The sequence below is a fragment of the Psammomys obesus genome, unplaced genomic scaffold (assembly GCF_907164565.1).
Source record: "Psammomys obesus unplaced genomic scaffold, mPsaObe1.curated_primary_1811, whole genome shotgun sequence".
In the NCBI taxonomy this organism is placed as follows: Eukaryota; Metazoa; Chordata; class Mammalia; order Rodentia; family Muridae; genus Psammomys; species Psammomys obesus.
In genome coordinates this window covers 1-2,227 of record NW_026589466.1, presented here as the reverse complement: position 1 = coordinate 2,227, position 2,227 = coordinate 1, and the positions used below count along the sequence as shown (strand labels likewise).

The following is a 2,227-nucleotide window of genomic DNA, read 5'->3' as shown; positions in this document are numbered from 1 at the left end:
GGGGGGCAGCAGTGGGCTCAGTGAAGGGGTGCCAACACAGCCTACCTGAGTAAAGCTTGTGTCACCAGGGAGAAGCTGACGGCAGGAACACAGAGCTCCTGGCTCCCATAGCATAACAGCTTCTGGACCCAAATGGGGAAAGGCTCATGAAAAATAGGGGACTCGTCCAAGGTGGGGACAGTCTTCAGAGGAACACAAAGGCAAACTGTCTTCTGAAAGTATTATCTTAGGACTAAGTTAAAAAGACACACGCTTATCTCTTCCATGAGTCGATTTAAGATTGCTATTATTGTTTCTTCCAGAGGGTCATGGAAAAAAAAAAATTAAGCCTTGAAAAAAGAATTCAATTTGCTTAAAAGAGCTACAATGTTGGGGGAGACCCCAGGTCATTTGACTCACAAGCTGCTTCAGCAACATCTGGCCTCAGGAAGCATCCCTAGATATCCACCCATTTTCTGTGAGGAAATTTAAAATCCTTTTCTTTAGGACCTGTACAGATAACTGGGAAGGCGACTTTTAGAGGGGATCCTTTGTCACTTCTGGAGGTGACTTTTAATTATAATAGTCTTGACAGTCACATACTGTGCAGGACTCAAGTGCAAAAAGCTACGGAGAACCTTCTCTCGATCTGACAGCAGCTCAAACTCAGGAAGATTCTTGATGGCTGCAAACTCGCTGTCTTTGCCGTCCTCCTTCCCCCTTTTGGAGCTGGCCAGATTTTTTGTTCTCCTTCCTCCTCTCCCGTTTGTGTCTGGCAGCCTCATACTCGGCTGACTCTTCCATCTTCGTAATGCCGTTGTGCCGGTACCACTGCAGCTCTCTGATCTTGGCGCGAAGCATCTTCTCTTTGTGCATGCTTTCAAATAAATCGTCAAGCTCTTTGCAGGACATGAACTGGTAGAGTGGCCGCAATTTCAGCCGCAGCTCCTTCTCCTCCTTGGTGATCTTTCGCTTCAGTGCCTTCTCCTTCCCCTTCTTTTCCTTGCCCAGGAAGGCCGGCACCAGGTTGTAATCTCGGGCAATGTTCTTCCGGCGATGCCTCTCCTTCAGCTTTCGCACATACATGTCTACGTGGGCATGCTTAAGCTCAATCTCCACATCATCGTCATCATAGTTCATGGAGAGCCCACTGATGAGTGTCTCAGCATCCTGGTCATACTCAATCTCATAGTCATCACGCAGTGGCATGTAGCCCAGCTGCTGCTGCTCAGCCACAGAGATGTCCAGAGGGGGCAAAGGTGTGGTGAGGCTGGGTGAGAGAGGGCCCCCAGTGGGGCAGGTATGATCTGTCACCCGGTTGGGGATGGTGTCAGGGATGCAGGCTTTGCCCAAGTTCCCATGGATGTACATGCTAACGTAGTGCTCCATCACTTCCTGAGGAGTGCGTGAAGCACCAACATATGCAGCCATGTCTTCCCAGTTGCCGAAGCCAAACAGCTCAATGGCGTCCAGCAGCAGCTCCTCCTCGCGGCTGGTCCAGCCGCCCTCTACCTCAGGCCCCCAGAGTGTGACTCATCCTCCGTATACCAGCTGGTAGCCATGGTAGCGCCGGTGGTGGCCGATCTCTGCACCGGCTGAGAAGCACTCGGGGCACAGTTCGATGTCCTGGCACTCGGTGCAGTGAAAGCGCAGCGAGCTCACCTCAGCCAAGCAGTACACGCAGTACTTCTTACCCAGCTCTGCCATCTTCACTCCCTCGTTTGCCATCCAGCCCGAATCGTCGCGTCCCCAGCTATCAGCGCCCCCTGCTGGGCCCACCGCGCCCGATGTGCCCTTCGCGCCTGCGCCGCCAGCAGCTGCCACGGCCGCCCCGCCCAGGCGCCACCAGACCCGCCAGGTGGGCAGCTTACCCTCCTCAGCAGACTTGCTCCCTCCTGACCAGCCCTGCCCAGCCCCTGGGTAAAGTCTTTATATGGCCCTCTGTGGTCGGTTCCTGTCCTGTTGCCTGTTTTCTCACTCTTCCGATGTCTATCCCCTTTGCCTTTCTGCATGAGGACTGATCATCTTACCCAGGGTCCTCCTCCTTGCTTAGCTTCTTTAGGTATACAGATTTTATTATGTTTATCCTATATTATATGTCTAATATCCACTTATAAGTGAGTATATACCGTGCCTTTTTGCTCCTGGAATAACTCACTCAGGATGATCTTTTCTGGTTCCAACCATTTGCCTGCAAATTTCATGCTTTCTTTTTGTAAAAATTGCTGAGTAGGATTCCATTGTGTAA

At 51.6% G+C, this 2,227-nt stretch overlaps 1 pseudogene; it reads right to left on the bottom strand.

Annotated features, from left to right (window-relative positions):
* Nucleotides 1–423: 423 nt before the first annotated feature.
* On the bottom strand, nt 424–1,686 carry LOC129675074 (transcriptional adapter 2-beta-like; annotated as a pseudogene).
* Nucleotides 1,687–2,227: the final 541 nt, after the last annotated feature.